Source organism: Pristiophorus japonicus, chromosome 2, assembly GCF_044704955.1.
Source record: "Pristiophorus japonicus isolate sPriJap1 chromosome 2, sPriJap1.hap1, whole genome shotgun sequence".
Lineage (NCBI taxonomy): Eukaryota > Metazoa > Chordata > Chondrichthyes > Pristiophoridae > Pristiophorus > Pristiophorus japonicus.
Window position 1 is genome coordinate 52,245,617 of NC_091978.1, and position 22,073 is coordinate 52,267,689.

General features: G+C 45.2%; 1 protein-coding gene across 3 annotated transcripts in view; it reads left to right on the top strand.

Annotated features, from left to right (window-relative positions):
• LOC139238171 (zinc finger protein 239-like) overlaps positions 1-22,073 on the top strand; it is a 51,891-nt gene that overhangs the window by 26,239 nt on the left and 3,579 nt on the right. The window contains exon 1 of one of the 3 annotated variants that reach the window (XM_070867464.1): positions 1,264-1,360. The exons of 1 other annotated variant lie outside the window; for it this stretch is intronic. The gene's annotated coding sequence lies outside the window, so the exon portion shown is untranslated. Of the gene's footprint in view, positions 1-1,263; positions 1,361-3,999; positions 4,087-22,073 lie in introns of those variants that run through there. One more of the 3 variants, XM_070867466.1, reaches the window with a different exon arrangement.

Sequence of the window (22,073 nt, forward strand, 5' to 3'; positions counted from 1 at the left end):
AACAACTTCAGTTTGACGGAGCGTGCTCAAGGGACACGTGACCTGGCCTCAGTCTGATTGACGGGAGCTTCCAACCAATCAGGAGCGAGCGGGGCTGGAGGAGCGAGCCAGCACCGGGTCTTCCAACCAATCGGGGAGTCTGAGGGGCAGGACCCGCAGGGCAGCGACGTTCTGCAGTCCCTTGTTCAGGGCTTGGGGAGGCTGTGGGGCCTATATTCCACTTATTGGATACAAGGCTCTTTAACTTACAACAGAATGTCTGTTTTTTAAAAATGTTTCATTGACCAAAAAAGACAAAGTTCAACATTAAATAAATCTGGAATGAAAAGCTAGTGTCAGTAAAGGTGACCATGAAACTATCAGATTCTTGTAAAATCCATCTAGTTCACTAGTATCATTTAGGGAAGGAAATCTGCCGTCCTTTCCCAGTCTGGCCTATATGTGGCTCAAGTAGTTTTAGACTCTCCAGCCAGGGGGAAACAACCCCTCAGAATCTTATGTTTCAATAAGATTACCTCTCATCCTTCCAAGTCCCATCAAACACTCGCAGGGCAGGGACAGCACGGTTTAAATACAGAGTAAAGCTCACTCTACACATTAGATGTGGCCCTTACGGCTAAGGGGATCAAGGGGTATGGAGAGAAAGCGGGAAAGGGGTCCTGAGGGAATGATCAGCCATGATCTTAACGAATGGTGGTGCAGGCTCGAAGGGCCGAATGGCCTACTCCTGCACCTATTTTCTATGTTTCTATGTTATATTGCCATTGTTCTGCAAATGTTGCTGTCATAGAGGTGCTGGGTGCCCGTGTCCGGGGAATGGGGCATTCTATCCATGTGAGCACCGAGTGTCAGCATTCAGCTGGTAAGGGACTGTCTTTTTAAATTGTCACAGCTGATGTTTTTGACTCCTTTATTTAATTCTTAAACATTTCAGAGTTTTTGCAGAGTGACCGAGGCTGTCTATGACACTGCAGGAAATGTGTATTTAAAAAGCTTGTGTGGTGAAGCTGCTGTCCCTCTGAAAGGGCGCTCACTGTGGCCCCTGTCCCAGATTCCAGCCCCAGCTGTGTGCTCACTCAGCTGCTCTCACCTGGGGACAGCGCGTCACAATCGACCCCAGCGCACCTGAGCTGGACACCAGGCCCCGCCCCCTTGCTGCGCCGCCATTGATTGGAGGACCCGCCGCCAACTCGCCCCGCCCACCTCCGCTCGGGCTTTTCCTATTGGTCCAAGCGCCCGTCAGTCAAACCAGAGTCACGTGTTCATTCCACACCTCCTCCTAACCCCCCGCAACAGCAGGTGACGGGCGCGGCTGAATCCGCTCTATTCGGTGTGCGGGGAGCTCTCGGCCGACTCTCAGGTTTAGATTTTACTTTATTCTCTCTCCGCTCCGACCTCGAGTTACATCGATTCCTAAAACTCACTTTCCGTCGGTGATTCGGCCTCAACAGCCGACTGTGCAGTTTACCCAGGAGGTCCCGCGCGGTTGCCGTGGCGACCAGGGCCCAGTGCGCAGGCGTAGCGGAGGCCGGATTGTTGGCGAGGTTTGAGCCTCTGAACATGCGCGGCGCCCAGCGTCCTTCCCTCTGTGTTTAAAGCGGCATTGTCCCCCGTGTTCCTGTGATTGAGAAATAGGAGCAGGAGTAGGTCCTACAGCCCCTGGAGCCTGCTCTGCCATTCAGTAAAATCATCGCTCAACTTACAGCTCATCTCCACTTTCCCGTCCTGTCCCATGGAGTAGATGTAATTTATCTACATTTTCAAAAGACCTTTGATAAGGTGCCACATAATAGACTGATGAACGAGGTCAGAGAATGCGGAGTTGGGGACAAGTAGCAGAATGGATAGCGAGTTGGCTGCATGTCAGAAAGCAGGGGGAAAGGGAAAGTATTCAGAGTGGCAGAAGGTGGGTAGTTGTGTTCCTCAAAGAGGGATGAGATCCTGCAGGCAGAGTTTAGGGAGCTCGGAGAGAGATTAAAAAGCAGGACCTCAAAGGTAGTAATCTCCGGATTATTCCCAGTGCCATGAGCCAGCGAGAACAGAAATACGAGGATAGAGCAGATGACTACGTGGCTGGAGAGATGGTGCAGGTGGGAGGGCTTTAGTTTCCTGAGGCATTGGGACCACTTCTGGGGGAGGTGAGACTTGTACAAGCTGGACAGGTTGCACCTCAACAGAGCCGGGACCAATATCCTTGCGGTGGGGTTTGCTAGTGCTGTTGGGGAGGGTTTAAACTAGCTTGGCAGGGGGATAGGAACCTGAAAATAGATTCAGTAGGGAGGGGAGTAAAGTTGGAATTAGAAAGCAAAAATAAAAAAAAGTGAGTTTGAAGGAGAGCGGAAACAAGCAGGAAAAAGGGTTAAAAAAAACAAATTTAAAGGCACTTTGTCTAAATGCACGTAGCATTTGTAGCAAAATAGATGAGTTAACGACACAAATTGAGACAAATGAGTATGATCTGATCGCCATTACAGAGATGTGGTTGCAAGGTGAGCAGGACTGGGAATTAAATATTCAGGGGTATTTGACAATCCGGAAGGACAGACAGAAAGGAAAAGGAGGTGAGGTACCTCTATTGATAAAGGATGGAATCACTGCAATAGTGAGAAATGATATTGGCTCAAATGATCAGGATGTTGAAACAGTTTGGGTGGAGATAAGGAATAATAAGGGGAAAAGTCACTGGTGGGCGTGGTGTATAGACTCCCTAACAGTAGCAACTCTGTTAGTTGGAGCATAAACCAGGAAATAGTGCGGGCTTGTAAAAAGGGAACAGCAATAATCATGGGTGATTTTAACCTCCATATTGATTGGACAAATCAAATTGATCTGGGTAGTCTTGAGGACAAGTTCATTGAGTGCATAAGGGATGGGTTCCTTGAGCAGTATGTAACAGAACCAACCAGGGGGCAAGGTATCTTCGATCTGGTCCTATGTGATGAGACAGGATTAATAAACAATCTCTTATAAAGGATCCCCTTGGAATGAGTGATCATAGCATGATTAAATTTCAAATTCAGATGGAGGGTGAGAAAGTTGGATCTCTAACAAGTGTACTAAGCTTAAATAAAGGAGAATATAAAGGTATGAGGGCAGAATTGGGTAAAGGGGACTGGGAAAACACGTGTAGGACGGTTGATGAACAGTGGTGTACATTTAAGGAGATATTTCACAACTCAAGAAAAATATATTCCAGCGAGGAGGAAAGAGTGTGAGAGAAAAGAGATCCATCCATGGTTAACTAAAGAAATAAAGGACGGTATCCAATTTAAAAACTAGGGCATACAAAGTTGGCAAAACTAGTGGGAGGACAGAAGACTGGGAAGTTTTTAAAAGCCAGCAAAGAATGACTAAAAAAAATGATTACGAAAGGGAAGATAGACTATGAAAGTAAACTAGCACAAAATATAAAAACAGATAGCAAGAGTTTCTATAGGTATATAAAAAGGAAAAGAGTGGCTAAAGTAAATGTTGGTCTCTTACAGGACGACACCGGGGAATTAGTAATGGGGATCTCTGAACAAATATTTTGTATCAGTCTTTACGGTCGAGGACACTAACGATCACAACAGTGGATAGTCAAGGGGCTAAAGGTGGGGAGGTACTTAACACAATCACAATCACAATCACTAAGGAGGTGGTACTGGGACTAAAGGCAGATAAATCCCCTGGACCTGATGGCTTGCATCCTAGAGTCTTAAGAGAAATAGCGGTAGGGATTGTGGATGCATTGGTTGTAATTTACCAAAATTCCCTGGATTCTGGGGCGGTCCCAGCAGATTGGAATACTGCAAATGTAATGCCCCTATTTAAAAAAGGAAGCAGACAAAAAGCAGAAAACTATAGACCAGTTAGCCTAACATCTGTGGTTGGGAAAATGTTGGAGTCCATTATTAAAGAAGCAGTAGCAGGACATTTGGAAAAGCAAAATTCTGTCAGGCAGAGTCAGCATGGATTTATGTCAGCATGTTTGACAAATTTGCTGGAATTCTCTGAGGATGTAACTGACAGGGTGGATAAAGGTGAACCCGTGGATGTGGTGTATTTGGACTTCGAGAAGGCATTTGACAAGATGTCACATAAAAGGTTACTTCACAAGATAAAAGTTCACGGGGTTGGGGGTAATATATTCGTATGGATAGAGGATTGGCTAACTAACAGAAAACAGAGCGTCGGGATAAATGGTTAATTCTCGGGCTGGCAACCAGTGCGGTGCCGCAGGGATCAGTGCTGGGACCCCAAATATTTACAATCTATATTAATGATTTGGAAGAGGGGACTGAGTGTAACGTAGCCAAGTTTGCTGACGATACAAAGATGGGAGGAAAAGAAATGTGTGAGGAGGACACAAAAATCTGCAAAAGGACATAGACAGGCTAAGTGAGTGGGCAAAAATTTGGCAGATGGAGTATAATGTTGGAAAGTGTGAGGTCATGCACTTTGGCAGAAAAAAAAATCAAAGAGCAAGTTATTATTTAAATGGAGAAATTTGCAAAATGCTGCAGTACAGTGGGACCTGGGGGTACCTGTGCATGAAACACAAAAGGATCGTGTGCAGGTACAGCAAGTGATCAGGAAGGCCAATGATATCTTGGCCTTTATTGCAAAGAGGATGGTGTATAAAAGCAGGGAAGTCTTGCTACAGTTATACAGGGTATTGGTGAGGCCACACCTGGAATACTGCATGCAATTTTGGTTTCCATATGTACGAAATGATATACTTGCTTTGGAGGCAGTTCAGCGAAGGTTCACTCGGTTGATTCCGGAGATGAGGGAATTGACTTATGAGGAAAGGTTGAGGTAGGTTGGGCCTCTACCCATTGGAATTCAGAAGAATGAGAGGTGATCTTATCGAAACGTATAAGATTATGAGGGGGCTTGACAAGGTGGATGCAGCGAGGATGACAACCGTAGGTCCCCTGCAGTCAGAATCAGGGGAAGTCATAACAGGGAACAAAGAAATGGCGGACCAATTGAACAAGTACTTTGGTTCGGTATTCACTAAGGAGGACACAAACAACCTTCCGGATATAAAAGGGGTCAGAGGGTCTAGTAAGGAGGAGGAACTGAGGGAAATCCTTATTAGTCGGGAAATTGTGTTGGGGAAATTGATAGGATTGAAGGCCGATAAATCCCCAGGGCCTGACGGACTGCATCCCAGAGTACTTAAGGAGGTGGCCTTGGAAATAGCGGATGCATTGACAGTCATTTTCCAACATTCCATTGACTCTGGATCAGTTCCTATCGAGTGGAGGGTAGCCAATGTAACCCCACTTTTAAAAAAAGGAGGGAGAGAGAAAACAGGGAATTATAGACCGGTCAGCCTGACATCGGTAGTGGGTAAAATGATGGAATCAATTATTAAGGATGTCATAGCAGTGCATTTGGAAAGAGGAGACATGATAGGTCCAAGTCAGCATGGATTTGTGAAAGGGAAATCATGCTTGACAAATCTTCTGGAATTTTTTGAGGATGTTTCCAGTAGAGTGGACAAGGGAGAACCAGTTGATGTGGTATATTTGGACTTTCAGAAGGCTTTCGACAAGGTCCCACACAAGAGATTAATGTGCAAAGTTAAAGCACATGGGATTGGGGGTAGTGTGCTGACATGGATTGAGAACTGTTTGTCAGACAGGAAGCAAAGAGTAGGAGTAAATGGGGACTTTTCAGAATGGCAGGCAGTGACTAGTGGGGTACCGCAAGGTTCTGTGCTGGAGCCCCAGCTGTTTATACTGTACATTAATGATTTAGACGAGGGGATTAAATGTAGTATCTCCAAATTTGCGGATGACACTAAGTTGGGTGGCAGTGTGAGCTGCGAGGAGGATGCTATGAGGCTGCAGAGCGACTTGGATAGGTTAGGTGAGTGGGCAAATGCATGGCAGATGAAGTATAATGTGGATAAATGTGAGGTTATCCACTTTGGTGGTAAAAACAGAGAGACAGACTATTATCTGAATGGTGTCAGATTAGGAAAAGGGGAGGTGCAACGAGACCTGGGTGTCATGGTACATCAGTCATTGAAGGTTGGCATGCAGGTACAGCAGGCGGTTAAGAAAGCAAATGGCATGTTGGCCTTCATAGTGAGGAGATTTGAGTACAGGGGCAGGGAGGTGTTGCTACAGTTGTACAGGGCCTTGGTGAGGCCACACCTGGAGTATTGTGTACAGTTTGGGTCTCCTAACCTGAGGAAGGACATTCTTGCTATTGAGGGAGTGCAGCGAAGGTTCACCAGACTGATTCCCGGGATGGCGGGACTGACCTATCAAGAAAGACTGGATCAACTGGGCTTGTATTCACTGGAGTTCAGAAGAATGAGAGGGGACCTCATAGAAACGTTTAAAATTCTGACGGGGTTAGACAGGTTAGATGCAGGAAGAATGTTCCCAATGATGGGGAAGTCCAGAACCAGGGGACACAGTCTAAGGATAAGGGGTAAGCCATTTAGGACCGAGATGAGGAGAAACTTCTTCACCCAGAGAGTGGTGAACCTGTGGAATTGTCTACCACAGAAAGTTGTTGAGGCCAATTCACTAAATATATTCAAAAAGGAGTTAGATGTAGTCCTTACTACTAGGGGGATCAAGGGGTATGGCGAGAAAGCAGGAATGGGGTACTGAAGTTGCATGTTCAGCCATGAACTCATTGAATGGCGGTGCAGGCTAGAAGGGCCGAATGGCCTACTCCTGCACCTATTTTCTATGTTTCTGTGTTTCCACTGATGGGGGAGCATGATCTTAGAATAAGGGGCCGCCCATTTAAAACTGAGATGAGAAGAAATTTCTTCTCTCAGGGTTGTAAATCTGTGGAATTCGCTGCCTCAGAGAGCTGTGGAAGTTGGGACATTGAATAAATTTAAGACAGAAATAGACAGTTTCTTAAACTATAAGGGGTTATGGAGAGCGGGCAGGGAAATGGAGCTGAGTCCATGATCAGATCAGCCATAATCTTATTGAATAGCGAAGCAGGCTCGAGGGGCCGTATGGCTTACTCCTGCTCCTATTTCTTATGTTCTTATGTTCAAGGATCACTGCTGGGACCACGGTTGTTCACAATTTATATTAATGATTTAGACATTGGAATCAAAAACAATTTCTAAATTTGCAGATGACACCAAATTGAGGAGGCCGGGGGGAGATAGTCAATACTGAGGAGGACTGCAATACATTACAGGAAGACATTAGTAAACTTGAAGAATGGGCATATAATTGGAAAATGAAACAACGCAGATAAATGTGAGCTATTACATTTTGTTAAGAAAAATAGGGATGTTCACTAAGTTGATTCTGGAGATGAGGGGGTTGACTTATGAAAGGTTGAGTAGGTTGGGCCTATACACATTCGAGTTCAGATGAATGAGAGGTGATCTTATCGATACAGGTAAGATAATGAGGGGGCTCGAAAAGGTGGATGTGGAGAGGATATTTCCACACACGGGAAACTAAAACTAGGGGGCATAGTCTCAGAATAAGGTGCCGTCCTTTTAAAACTGAGATGAGGAGTAATTTCTTCTCCTAAGGGTTGTAAATCTGTGGAATTCTCTGTCCTAGAGAGCTGTGGAGGCTGGGTCATTGAATATGAAAGTTGTTGAGGCCAGTTCGTTAGATATATTCAAAAGGAAGTTAGATGTGACCCTTACGGCTAAAGGGATCAAGGAGTATGGAGAGAAAGCGGGAATAGGGTATTGAAGTTGCATGATCAGCCATGATCATATTGAATGGTGGTGCAGGCTCAAAGGGCCGAATGGCCTACTCCTGCACCTATTTTCTATGTTCCTATATTTAAGGCGGAGATGGACAGATTTTTGTGCGATAAGGGAATAAAGGGTTATGGAGAGCGGGCAGTGAAGTGGAGCTCAGTCCATGATAAGATCAGCCATGATCTTATTAAATGGCGGAGCAGGCTTGAGGAGCCAAATGGCCTACTCCTCTTATTTCTTATGTTCTTGGTTCACATATTATTTGGAAAATAATAATCTAAGTGAAGGTGTAGAGCAAAGGGATCTTGGAGCATAAATACACAAATCACTAAAACTAGCAATACAGGATAACAAAGCCATAAAAAAGCAAACCAAGCACTCGGGTTTATTTATAGAGGGTTTGAATTGAAAAGTAAAGAAGCTATGCTAAACTTGTATCGAACCTTGGTTAGATCACACTTGGGAAGTATTGCGTACAATTCTGGTCACCAAATTATAGAAAGAAGAGGGAGGCACTGGAGAAGGTGCAAAAAAGATTTACAAGGATGATACCAGAAATGCGAGGGCATACCTATCGGGAAAGGATGAACAGGCTGGGTCTCTTTTTACTTCTCTTGAAAAGAGAAGGCTGAGGGATGACCTAAAGAGGTCTTTGTAATCATGAAGGGTTTTGACAGAGTGTTTCCACTAGTGGGGAAGAGCATAACTAGAGGCCATCAATATAAGATAGTCACCAAGAAATGAAATAGGGAATTCAGAAGAAACTTCTTTGCCCAGAGTCCAGACAAACATATGAAGAAGGAGGGAATAGAGGGTTATGCTGATAGTGTTAGATGAGGAAACATGGAAGGAGCCTTGAGTGGAGCATAAACACCGGCATGGACTGGTTGGACCGAATGGCCTGTTTCTATGCTGTATAGCCTAAGTGATGTAATCCTAACCCGTGCTGTACCTACCATGGATTGTTTGATGGGACAGTGTCGAGGGATCTTTGATCAATATCCAACCCGTGCTGTGTCTGCTCTGGGAGTGTTTGATGGAACAGTGTGGAGGGAGCTTTACTCTGTATCTAGCCCGTGTTGTATCTACCCCTGGGATTGTTGAAAGAGGAGATGGTTCGGGTACAGAGTAGACACATTCCTATGAGGGGGGGGGGGGGGGAAAAGAAGGGCATCCAAAGCTGGAGCTCGTTGGATGACTAAAGACATGGAGGTTAAAAATGAGACAGGAAAAGTAGGTTTATGACAAATGTAAGGTTTATAATACAGTGGGGAAATCAAGCTGAATATAGAAAATAGAGGAGATCTAAAAAATAAAATAAGAGGGGCAAGGAGAAATTATGAGAATAGATTAGTGGCTAACATAAAAGGGAACCCAAAAGTCTTTTATAAACACTCTAATAGAAAATTATGTAACTATTTCTACTGCACTTTTTTTGACAGATGTCTGTCAAGCCCTGCACTCCCATGCCACGTCTGTCCACCGCGACTGGGGTAAGGCACTTTGGCTGGGGGAGGAATGCACTTAGCTACATAGAAATTTAGAGCGCAGAAGGAAGCCATTTCGGCCCATCGTGTCCACGCCGGCTGACAAAGAGCCACACGGCCCTCGGTCAGCAGCCCTGCAGGTTACATAAAAACCAATGAGCAATGGCGGACAGGTAAAGAGCATCCGGCCCAACCAGTCCGCCCCACACAACTGCGATACTCCATGGATTGCAACATTTTACACTCCACCCCACCTGGAGCCATGCGATCTCCTGGGAGAAGCAAAAAACCAGATTAAAAACCCAGGCCAATTGGGGGAAAATATCTGGGAAAATTCCTCTCCAAACCATCCAGGCTATCGAAACTAGTACAGGAGATCACTCTGGCCGTATTAGATTCCATGATGTACTTAATATCATGTCTGTGCCAGCCAACAAGACGTTATCCAGTCTAATCCCACTTACCAGCTCTAGGTCTGTAACCCTGCAGTTTATGGCACTTCAAGTGCATGTCCAAGCACCTTTCTGCCTCCACCACCCTTCCAGGCAGCGAGTTCCAGACCCCAGCAACCCTCTTCTTAAAGAAGCTTCCCCTCAAATCGCCTCTAAACCTTCCACCAACCACCTTAAACCTATGCCCCCTCGTAATTGACCCCTCCACCAAGGGAGATTAGACCCTTGCTATCCATCATATCCAGGTCCCTCAAAATTTTATACACCTCAATGAGGTCTCCCCTAAGCCTCCTCTGTTCCAAGGAGAACAAACCCAGCCTATCCAATCTGTCCTCATAGCTAAGATTCTCCATTCCAGGCAGCATCCTCGTAAATCTCCTCTGCACCCTCTCCAGTGCAATCCTGTCCTTCCTATAATACGCAGACCAGAACTGCATGCAGTATTCCAACTATGGCCTACTAGTGTATTATACAATTTAAGCATAACCTCCCTGCTCTTGTATTCTATGCCTCGGCCAATAAAGTCAAGCATTCCGTATGCCTTCTTAACCACCTTATCCACCTGGCCTGCTACTTTCAGGGATCTGTGGACAAGCACTCCAAGGTCCCTTTGTTCATCTACACTTCTCAGTGGCCTACCGTTTAATGTGTATATCCTTTTCTTATTAACCCTCCCCAAGTGCATTACCTCACACTTCTCCAAATTAAATTCCATGTGCCACTGTTCTGACCAGTAGAATGATATCCTCCTGCAGTCCATGACTTTCCTCTTCATTATTAACCGCACAGCCAATTTTAGTATCATCTGTAAACTTTTTAATCATACCCCCTATATTCAAATCTCATCATCATCATAGGCATTCCCTTGAAACGAGGATAACTTGCTTCCATGGCGAAAAGGGATGAGTTCACAGGTATTTCAATGAAGGACCTAATATTCCAGATCTTGAACTACATCTTGAAGGGTGGAAGATGCCTGTGCGTGGATTGTTTTAACGTGTGGTGGCTGTTGCACCCTAGCCACCACACAGGCTTGACAGAGCTAGGTCTTGGTCCAGTGGCAAGGATTAACCAAAATCAAATCTAGATCATTGATGTATACCACAAGAAGCAAGGGAGACAGTACTGAGCCCTGCGGAACCCCACTGGAAATATCCTTCTAGTCACAAAAACATCCATCAACCTTTGCTTCCTGCCTCTAAGCCAACTTTGGAACCAACTTGCTACTTTGCCCTGGATCCCATAGGCTTTTACCTTCATGCCCAGTCTGCCATCTGGGACCTTATCAAAAGCTTTGCTAAAGTCCATATACACTACATTGTACGCACTAATCGTCATCGACCCTCCTGGTTACCTCCTCGAAAAATTCAATCAGGTTAGTCAAACACGATCTTCCCTTAACAAATCTGTGCCAACTGTCCCTGATTAATCCTTGCCTTTTCTAAATGTAGATTTATCCTGCCCTTCAGGATTTTTCCTAATAATTTTCCCACCACTGAGGTTAGGCTGACAAGCCTGTAATTACCTGCACTCGGCATATCCCTTTCTCCCTTCTTAAACAAGGGTACCGCATTAGCAGTCCGCCGGCACCATGCCTAAATCCAAACAGGACTAGAATATGATGGTCAAAGCCTCTGCTATTTCCTCTTTTGCTTCGCTCAACAGCCTGGGATGCATTTCATCCGGACCTGGGGACTTATCCACTTTCAAAGCTGCCAACCCTCCCAATATCTCCTCTCTCACTGTCTATTTTGTCCAGGATTTCACACTCCTCCTCGATAGCAGTATCTACATTGCCCCTTTCCTTTGTGAAAACAGACGCAAAGTATTCATTAAGAAGCCTACCCATATCTTCCGCCTCTACACACACATTACCCTCATGGTCTCTTATAGGCCTTACCCTTTCTTTAGTTATCCTCTTGCTCTTAATATATTTGCAGAACATCTTTGGGTTTTCCTTGATTTTACTTGCCAAGAATTTGTCATGCTCTCTCTTAGCATTCCTAATATCCTTTTTAATTTCATCTCTGAACTTCTTGTATTCCTCCAGAGATTCTACAGTATTTAGCTGTCGGTATGACATAAGCTTCCTTTTTTATTCTTTAGCCTCCCCTGTAAGTCCCTAGACATCCAGGGGGCTCTAGAATTGTTAGTCCCACCCTTTTTCTTTAAGGGCACATGTTTGACCTGAGCCCTCTGGATCTCCTCCTTGAATGCCTACCACTGTTCCGACACTGATTTACTTCAAGTAGCTGTTTCCAGTCCACTGTGGCCAAATCACTTCTCAACTTAGCAAAGTTAGCTTTCCCCAATTTTGGACTTTTATTCTTGGTCTATCCTTGTCCTTATCCATAACTACCTTGAATCTGACTGAATTATGGTCACTGGCACCCAAGTGCTCTCCCACTGATATCCCTTCCACCTGCCCAGCTTCATTCTCCAAAACTAAATCCAGAACTAAAAACAGGCCCCTTTTTCAGCCATGTTTCTGTAATGGCTATAATGTCATACTCCCAAGTGTCTACCTGTGCTCTCGGCTCATCTGCCTTATTCGCTATACTCCTAGCATTGAAGTATATACCATTTAGCACAGGAAGATCTCCTTGATTACTACTTGTTTCCTCTGTCTTACAAATTCACTTTCTACATGCTTGCTTTGCAATTTCAGCTTTACTTCCTTCTCTATTGAATTTGTTCAGGTTCCCACCCCCCCCCCCCCGCCAAGCTAGTTTAAACTCTCCCCAACAGCACTAGCAAAACTCCCCGCGAGGATATTGTTCCCGGCGCTGTTTGACTTGGGTAAGGCACTTTGGCTGGCCCTTGCTGTCTTCTGTTCAGCTCTGTCCTCTGTCGCTTCAGGAAATCAAAGTGGATCGAGTTACAATTTGCAAAGTCAGTGAGACCTTGGGATGGACGGTTCTAGTTATACATTCCAGTGAAACTTCAGCGTGTGACTTATCTTCCAAGGGGACCAAAGAGTGGAGCATGGCAGCCATTTTTGCAGTACAAATATGCGCGTCTAATAGTAAAAGGGTCATCAAAGCAAGGGTGGGGCCGATCAGGGACCAAAAAGGAGATATTCTTGTGGGGGTAGAGGGCATGGCTGATGTATTAAATTAATACTTTGCAGCTGTCACACTAGAGAAGAGGGTGCTGCCAATATAGCAGCAAAGGAGGAGGCAGTAGGGATATTGGACAGGATAAAAATAGATAAAGAGGAGGCACTGAAAAAGTTGGCAGTCCTCAAAGTAGAAAAGTCACTGGGGTAGAAATTTAGTACGGCCCGAAACGGGTCGCGCTTACCGCTTCTGATGTATTTTCACCGCCTTTGTGAAATTCCGCTCTTTGGCAATTTTTTTGGAGTGGACCATACATCAGTCATAATGGGGGCGGAAGTGCAGTGGTGAGCACTCTGGAGGGGGCAGAAGTGGAGGCGGCATGAAGTCTCTGCTGCAATCAGTCATCAGCCTGGCGCTGATGCCGTCATGACATGTGTGCATCACCATGTCTCTCCCCTTCACTTAAAGGGGAGATCCTTTGCCATTTTAAAACTTCAATCCACTGGGTCACCAGGGAGGGTTTCGGCCGAGCCAGCGGTCTGGCACCCAAGAGGGGGCACCAGGCTGCTTGTTGGCGGCTCGGCTGAACCCGGGGGCATAATTGTCGGGCCAACCTAGCAGTTAGCCGACAAAAAAAAAACATGACGGCCATGGCACTGCGCCCTCCCCATGAATGAGCGCTGCACAGCCATGTCCCACACACTGAAAACACAGTGCACCGACAGAAAAGGCTGTCGGGGGCACCATGCGGCGAAGATTTTTCCAGGTGAATTTTGATGGAAGTGTGGGAGATCGGCGGTGCGCACTTTGATTACACACTTGAGGGCTTGGCAGCGGTGGGGCGGAAGTTGGAACCGCTGTAAAAACTACCGAGGAGAATTTCGCGAGCGGCCGTCATTGGACCTCAAATCGGCGGCTATTCGACTCCGCTGCGTGGCCAATGCTTTCCAACGGTGAGGCCATTTCGGGAGGCTGAATTTTGACCCCAGGTCCAGACGAGATGTACCCTCAGTTACTGACGGAAGTAAGGGTGGAAATTGTGAAGGCCCTGGCCATAATCTTCCAATCCTCCTCGGCCAGAGGACTGGAGGATTGCAAATGTTACACCACTGTTTTAAAAAAGGAGAGAGGGATAAACTAGCATCTACAGGCCAGTCAGCCTAACGTCGGAGGTGGGGAAATTGTTAGAGACAATAATCCAGGACAAAAGTCATTGGCATTTAGAAAACTATGCGCTAATAACTGAAAGTCGGCATGGATTTGTTAAAGGCAAATCGTGTCTGACTAACTTGATTGAGTCCTTTGATGAAGTAACAGAGTTTTAAAGGTAGAGCAGTTGATGTTGTGCATATGGACACTCAAAAGGCGTTTGACAAAGTACCACATCATAGACTTGTTAGCAAAGTTGAAGTTCATAGGATTAAAGGGACACTGGTGGAATGGATGCAAAATTGGCTAAGTGACAGAAGGCAGAGAGTAGTGGTGAACGGCTGTTTTTCAGACTGGAGAGAAGTATACACAGGTGTTCCCCAGAGGTCGGTATTGGGAGAGCACTCTAATATATATTGATGACTTGGACCTGGGTATACAGGGCATCATTTCAACATTTGTTGATGATACAAAACTCGGTAATGTAGTAAACAGTGAGGAGGACATAGATAGACTGGTAGAATGGGCAGACATGTGGCAGAAGTGTGAAGTAATAAATTTTAGTAGGAAGAATGAAGAGAGGCAATATGAACTAAATGGTACAATTCTAAAGGAGGTGCAGAAACAGAGGGGCTTGGCGGTGTACATGAAGGTGGCAGAACAAATTAAGAAGGCTGTTAAAAAGCATATGGGATCCTTAACTTTATTAAGTCATTGTACAAAAACAAAAAGTTATGCTAAACCGTTATAAAACACTGGTTCAGCCTCAGTTGAAATATTATGTTCAATTTTGGGCACCACACTTTAGGAAGGATGTTAAGCCCTTGGAGAGGGTGCGGAAAAAAATTACTGGTATGCCAGGGATGATGGATTTCAGTTATGTGGAGAGACTTAGCAAAGCTGGGGTTGTTCTCCTTAGAGCAGAGAAGGTTAGTGGAGATTTGATAGAGGAGTTCAAAGTCATGAATGGTTTTAGAATCATAGAATAATACAGCACAGAAGGAAAAAAAAAGACTTGCATGTATATAGCACCTTTCATGGCTCCTCTTTTTCCTCCCCCCCCCCCCGGTCCCTGGGGGAAAGCAGGTTTTTTTTGGGTTTATTTTGCCTTAAAGAACAATAAATGTAATCTTTTCGCCAACTTGGACTCCCATCGTGGCAGGCTCATTATCATATGGCAGAACCGGTCCCAATGGCGACCACCCATACCCACAAACCCAGGGGGCCAGATACAGCCCTATCCATCTCACTGACTTGGCCTTGAAGGTGGGCATGTGCTCTGAACCAGCCCCACCTTCCCTTCTTTATAAACACCCGGTGTACTCCTCAGGCCCCGAATTAGAGCCCACAAGCCCTGTGTTTGCCCCGCGGTGACAAGTCTGGGTGATCGGGGTCACTAGCCGCCATCTTGGACAGGGCGGATTCAGGTGCATGTGTGGCCATCTTGGTACAAGAACAGAGAATGGGTGGGGCTTCAGGGACTGTTCCCAAACAGGTCCCAGTGCCCGGGTGATGGAGCATCCTGAGCAACAGGTTTTTAATCACCTTCACCCACTCCCAGGCCGCATGTGATGATTGTGGCCTAGAGGAGTCCATGGGCCATGTCTATATTCAGTGTGAGAGGTTGCAGCCCTGTATAGTTACATATACAGCACTTATCAAAGTCACAAATGACATCCTATGTGACGATGGTAAACTATCCCTCCTCGTCCTTCTTGACTTGTCTGTAGCCTTTCAAGACGAATAAATTAGGATTTATATTAATGATTGTTCTTATTAAGTTCATTGTTATTTATTTGGCTTTATAATCATCAAGATGTATTTTGATAAGTATTTATACATACGTGTGTATTTATACTAAATAAAAAATGATGAGCAGGCACCTATCCCCAGTGTTTTGTAAACAAACATGACACCATGTGCGTTGTGAACTTTGCAATGTGGGGAGCTATCACTGCTATGTTTTTGAGCCATTCACCTGGTGTTTCACTTTAAACAGAAGGTTCCTTTACAATTGTGTTTAGAGCCATAAGAACATAAGAAGTAGGAGTAGGAAAATTGGCCCCTCGAGCCTGCTCTGCCATTCAATAAGATCATGGCTGATCTGATCTCTGCCTCCACTGCACTTTCCTGCCTGTTACCCATTACCCTTGACTCCCTTATCATTCAAAAATCTGTCTATTTCCACCTTAAATATATTCAATGACCCAGCCTGCACAGCTCTCAGGTAGAGAATTCCAAAGATTCACGACCCTCTGAGAGAAGATATTCCTCCTTATTTCCGTTTTAAATAGGCGACCTCTGATTCTGAAACTATGCCCCCTTGTTCTAGATTCCCCCATGAGGGGAAACATCCTCTCTGCATCCAACCTGTCAAGCCCCCTCAGAATCTTGAGCTCAATTTTCCCCTTTTTTTGGCCTAGATTATAATATCCATGTTTCCCCAAAGTTAGTGTGCCAGTGTAACTCAGTTAGCTATGATTTTTTTTTTAGGTTCATTTTTTGTTGCGTCATACGTAACCTGATGTCTGCCAGTTTTTCAGATTTATGCATGTTTGGCCACCTTACATTTCTCCTAGGACAGCGTATGTGACCACTCCCAAAAAAACCTTCTAGATACTTAAGAAAAACCAGTGCACATTAAAAAATCCATGTAGAAAAACGCCATTGTTTTCATGTGAAGTTTTGGAGGGAGTCAAGAAGACATTAAATATGCATCATGAAACTTAATTTTTTTCAAACTTAAAATGGAGAAAATGGAAGTCTAATGCGATTCTTTAATTGTAGATTTTTTTCAAAGTGCCACGGCGCCACCAAACGTCTCCTCACCGGGCTCGCGGGTCGGAGCGTCGGCCGGCAGAATCGGTCCCTCGCCCGGACACTGGCTCGGCTTCAAAAGAAGCGTGGGTGGGTAGATGGAAACCAAACTGAAAGCATGAGAAGCCTTACACTATGGAGCAGCTTCAAAGGAAGCCCGAGGGTGGGGTGGGGTGGATGCCGAGTCTCGTGTCCGGGCGAGGGAGCAATTCTGCTGGCCGACCCTAGAGCCCAGTGAGGAGACGTTCGGTAGGTGGTGGGGTGGTACTTTGGGGAAAAAAAATCTAAAATTAAAGGATTGCATTAGACTTCGTTGCCCCAAATGTCCTCATTTGAATGCCTAGCTTCCCATTCTAAGTAAGCCTATTATGCATGCGCAGGCTAGGGTGTAGTCCATACTAGGGCGTCGACTTGGGGAGAGAGAGAGCAAAGAAGCTTTCACTCCTGCTGTTTTGAGCTTCTTGCAAAGGTACAATTTAATTGTGGGGGCAATATTGACAATGCCATATGCATGATGGTGCAAGCCTTATGCATGATGGTGCTGCGGAGGAGACGTTTGATTCGACGTCATCGCACGAGGAACCTCAGAGCATGTAGGATGATGGACAGGAGGCCTTACCCACGTCGGGTATATCAAGATAGGCGTTCATACCTGCACTTGAGTGATGCAGACTGTGTGAGAAGGGTAAGTTTCCACAAAGAAGTTGTAACCCTGATCTGTGAGTTAGTAAAAGCAGACTTGTAACCTGGAAGCGTCAGGAGGACTGTTTTGTCAGTTGAAGTGAAGGTTACAGCTGCACTTTCATTCCATGCATTTGGATCATTCCAGGCCACAACTGGGGATGTGTGCGCCATTTATCAACATGCAACACATTTGGCAGGTGACTGCTGCACTATATGCCCGGAACTACAAAAAGTTCCCCATGACTGCCCAGGCAATGCGTGAAAGGGCTGCGGACTTCTCCAGGATTGCTGGCTTCCCAAAGGTATAGGGTTGATTGTACCCACATCGCCTTGCGAGCACCTTTTGGAGGATTCCGAGATGTACAAGAACAGAAAAGGCTTCCACTCCGTTAATGTGCAGCTCGTGTTTGATGACAGGCATCGCATTATGTCAGTTGATGTGAGATACCCTGGGAGCACCCATGATGCGGTCATCCCAAGTGAGAGCACTATATCTGCCATGTTTCGGCAGCAGCCAGAAGGGCAGAGCTGGCTGCCGGGAGACAAAGGGTATGGCTTGCCACCTGGCTCATGACACTCCTACGCGTAGTCCAGACAGAAGCTGACTGGGAATACAACATGTCGCACATTGCGACGCGCAACTTAATAAAGAGGACCATTGACATCTTGAAACAGCGTTTCTGATGCCTGGACCATTCCAGAGACTACTTGCAATACTCCCCTGAGATTGCCGGTCAGTTCACTGTTGTGTGCTGCATGCTGCATATCTTAGCCTTCATGAGGCAGCAGCAGCTGGTAGTAGCAGTCCCACCTGAGGTGAGAGTGGCTGATGATGAGGAGGAAGATGCAGATGACGAGGAGGAGGAGGAGGAGGAGGAAGCCATGTAACTAACTGAACCCGGAGCACGGCGGCGGAAGAGGGTGGACCCCCGTACCCTTTAACGATTGCTCGAGCCTTGCGCCAGCAGCTCATCCCTGAACGCTTGGCTCAACTATTCCAAATGGACCATGTTTACTATTTGGACCTGTTCCGTAATGTTGTGTTAATGGAACAAATAATGGAAATGATTCAGTTATAATTTAAAATGTATTTTATTCAAAAGTTTAACAAACACTCGTTTGTACTTAACTTTGATACAAGAATATTTTTATTAAAGTTTTCAATTACGATTACTTACCAACTTTAAGATCACTTACAAACTTTTAAACTTGTAAATTTACATAATTTACAATAAACTTTTTAAATTTGAGAACAGTTACAACAGTAACAACAATAAAAATAACCACAACAACAGCAGCAAAGAAAGACTGCACCCATCTCTCCTCCACCTTACTCAAAACCGCCCACTACGCTTGGTCTTGACTCCACCCCTGCCTGCAGGCACTGGCGCATCCTTTCTCTGGTTGGTACCAAGCTTATTTTTTCGAACATCTCGGGTAATGCGCACTTCTTGATGTGGGGGGGGTGGGGGCATGGGCAGATGGTAATGTGGAAGGCCTGGCTTGGGCCTCTTCAGAGGCTGGTCTGGGGATTTTAATGGGAGTGGCAGCTGATTCGGTCAATGGCCATGGAGTCTGGGCGTGTTCCCTTATTGCAGCAGCTAACTCCGACATTCCCTCCCTCATGTGCCCTGACAGTGTCTCGACTACCTGCAACATTCCCTCCCTCATGTTCACCGACAGTGTATCAGCTACCTGTGAGATTCTCTCCCTCATGTCAGGAATCAACCTAGTGAATCTTCTTTGAACCACCTCCAATGCAAGTATATCACTTCTTAAATAAGGAGACCAAAACTGTACGCAGTACTCCAGGTATGGTCTCACCAATACCTTGTACAGTTTTAGCAGGACTTCCCTGCTTTTGTACTCTCCACCCCTTGCAATAAAGGTTAGTATTCCATTTGCCTTCCTAATTACTTGCTGTACCTGCATGCTAACTTTTTGTGTTTCATGTACAAGGACCCCCAAATCCCTCTGTACTGCAGTATTTTGTAGTCTCCCTCCCTTTAAATAATAATTAGGTTTTTTTATTCTTCCTACCAAAGTGGATAACCTCACATTTTCCCACATTATACTCCATCTGTCAATTTTTTGCCCACTCATTTAATCTATCTATATCCCTTTGCAGATTCTTTGTGTCCTCCTCACAGCTTGCTTTCTTGTCCACTCACTGAGCCTGTCTTTTTGTATCACTTCACACTTTTCTGCATTGAGTTTCATCTCCCACATGCCTGCCCATTCCACCAGTCTGTCTATATCCACTTGGAAGTCTGTCACTATACTCGTCACTGTTCACTGTACTTCCAAGTTTTGCGTCATCTACAAATTTTGAAATTGTGCTCTGTACACCCAAGTTTAAGTCATTAATCATAGAATTATAAAATGGTTACAACACTGAAGAAGGCCATTCAGCCCATCGAGCCCGTGCCGACTCTCAGCTGGTCCCACTCACCTGCCCTTTCCTGTAGCCCTGCAATTCTTTTCCTTCAGATCCTTATCCAACTCCCTCTTGAAAGATAGAATTAAGTCTGCCTCCACCACCCTTTCGATCAGTGTATTCCAAATCTTAACCACTCGCTGAGTAAAAAAGTTTTTCTTGCATCTCCTTTGGTTCTTTTGCCAGTCACCTTAAATCTGTGTCCTCTGGTTCTCGACCCTTCTGCTGTATCAAGATATATATCAAGATGTATATCAAGAAAAGCAGTGGCCCTCGTACAGACCCTGGGGAACACCACCATTTATCTCCGTCCAGTCTGATAAACAACTGTTCACCAGTAATCCCTGTTTCCTCTCACTTAGCCAATTTTATATCCATGCTGCCACTGTCCCTTTTATTGCCCTCATCAACCCACTCTGTTACCTTATTAAAAAAAATCTCAATCGAGTTAGTGAAACACGATTTGACTTTAACAAATCCATACTGACGTTCCTTAATTAATCCACATTTGCTCAAGTGACTTAACTTTGTCCCTAATTATCCTTTCTAAAAGCTGCCCCAATACCGAGGTTAAACTGACGGTCTGTCACCCCCGTATCTGAGGAGGATTGGAAGAGTATAGCCAGTACCTCCACGATTTCCCCCTTAATTTCCTTCATCTTCCTCTATATCTCTTTCGTCATCCAGGGAGCTCTGGCTTTAGTTGCCCTACCTTTCCCCCTCGTGGAAATTTACCTTGACTGTACCCAAACCATCTCTTTAAAGAGACGATTGTTCGATTACAGTTTTGCCTGCCAATCTTTGATTCCAATTTACCTGGGCCAGACTGTTCTCAACCCAATGAAATTTGCTTTCCTCCAATTAAGTAATTTTACTCTAGATTGCTCCCTGTCTTTTTCAATAGCTAGTCTAAACCTAATGATATAACGATCACTGTTCCCTAAATGTTCCCCTACTGGCATTTGCTCTCCTTGACCCACCTTATTCCCCAGAACCAGATGCAGCAATGCCTCCTTCCTCGTTGGGCCGGCAACAACGTTCTTCTGAACACACTTCAGAAATTCTTCCCCCTCTCTGTCCTTCACACTATTACTAACCCAGTCTATATTAGGATAGTTGAAGTCCCCCATTATCACTACTCAATTGTTTTTGCACCTCTCTGTAATTTCCCTGCAAATTTGCTCCTCTATATCCTTCTCACTAGTTGGTGGCCTATAGAATACATTGAGTAGTGTAATGGCACCTCTATTGTTTCTCAACTCTAACCGAATAGATTCTGTCCTCGACCCCTCCAGGACATCCTCTGTCTCCAGCACTGCAACATTCTCCTTAACCAATACTGCCACCCACCTCCTTTCTTTCCTACCTTTCCTGAGCATCTTATATCCAGGAATATTTAATATTCTCTGTCTGACCACCTAATACCGTACTGTTTCTTTCTCTACTGCTAACTGTCTCTCCCAATTCTTTGTGCACTTTGTTTCCCCTTTCTAATGCCATATCCTGGTGCCCGCCCACCTGCCAAATTAGTTTAAACCCTCCCCAACAGCACTAGCAAACCTCCCCACGAGGGTATTGGTTCTGGCTCTGTTGAGGTGCAATTCATCTGCCCTGTACAGGTCCCACCTCCCCCAGAACCGGTCCCAATGTCCCAGGAATCTAAAGTCCTCCCTCCTGCACCATCTCTCCAGCCACGCAGTCATCTGCTCTATCCTCCTATTTCTATACTCACTAGCACGTAGTACCAGGAGTAATCCAGAGATTACTACCTTTTGAGGTCCTGCTTTTTAATCTCTTTCCAAGCTCCCTAAAATCTGTCTGCAGCACCTCATCTCTCTTTCTACCGAATCACAAGGATATCTGTGTTTTGTTCTGACTGTGACCACAAGGCTGTGTCACTATCGCACACAGATACCGTTTCCTTGTTTTACTTTTCCACATAAAGACCATCTCTTTATATATACCCTTTTTACACAATTGCAGCTGACGTGAGCAAGGATGTGAGGCTCATTAAAAGACACACACATTCATAACAGCAAAGGCTACACTGGGACTAACGTTCAGTCATTTTCATTACAGGCACAATGCAGAGAAAATACTTTATATAGCGTCTTTCATGACCTCGGGACGTCCCAAAGTGCTTCATAGCCAATGAAGTATTTTTGAAGTGCAGTCACTGTTGTAATGTAGAAAACGCGGCAGCCAATTTGCATACCGCGTGCTCCCACAAACTGCAATGTGATACGGACCAGATAATCTGTTTTGTTTTAGTGATAAATATTGGCCAGG